We start from the raw sequence: 532 nt of genomic DNA, 5'->3' as shown, positions 1-532 counted from the left end.
CCTTCTTAATGCCTAATCTCAGGTCTGAGCTCCCTACTTCTTCAACTCTAAATCCTTCCTGGAGCCCAGTAGCTCACCTGGAACAAAGAGTGACAAGAGCATTGTCTCTCAATGTCCCCAACATCTGAGAAAGTAGGGGACAGAGAGAAGCTGAGGCCTGGGCTGCAGAACTGGGCGTGGGAACCACACTGCTACCAGACACCCTGCCTTCGACTCCAGGGCCCTACTGACCGACTATGCAGCTTCCTCCTAAGAATGTGGCCCTCTGGGGAGGTGGCCAGGATGGAGGAGGGGAGGACAGCCACTTGGGGAACCGACAATGGGAACACACCTCAGAAGAGGCTGGGGGTTTTGAACTCACACAGTGGTGGCCGGGAATGGGAAACGGGGGCCAAGAAAGGCTTGGGGCCTGAGGAGCAGGCTGCCCAAGACGACTTTCTCCGCACTTCCTGGTGGTGTGTTCGCCAGCCGGGATCTCGATGTTCCACGCCAGCTCTTGAATCAGCCCCACCGCCTCCATTTTGGAAAGCCG

At 57.1% G+C, this 532-nt stretch overlaps 1 protein-coding gene across 1 annotated transcript in view; it reads right to left on the bottom strand.

The window, feature by feature from the left end:
* The window catches only part of LOC105809977 (bone marrow proteoglycan-like), a 10,187-nt gene that overhangs the window by 2,770 nt on the left and 6,885 nt on the right, over nt 1-532 (bottom strand). The gene's annotated exons all lie outside the window — the stretch shown is intronic.

This window comes from Propithecus coquereli, unplaced genomic scaffold (assembly GCF_000956105.1).
Source record: "Propithecus coquereli isolate 6110/MARCELLA unplaced genomic scaffold, Pcoq_1.0 Scaffold202, whole genome shotgun sequence".
Classification (NCBI taxonomy): domain Eukaryota; kingdom Metazoa; phylum Chordata; class Mammalia; order Primates; family Indriidae; genus Propithecus; species Propithecus coquereli.
This window is presented reverse-complemented; position numbering and strand designations above follow the sequence as displayed.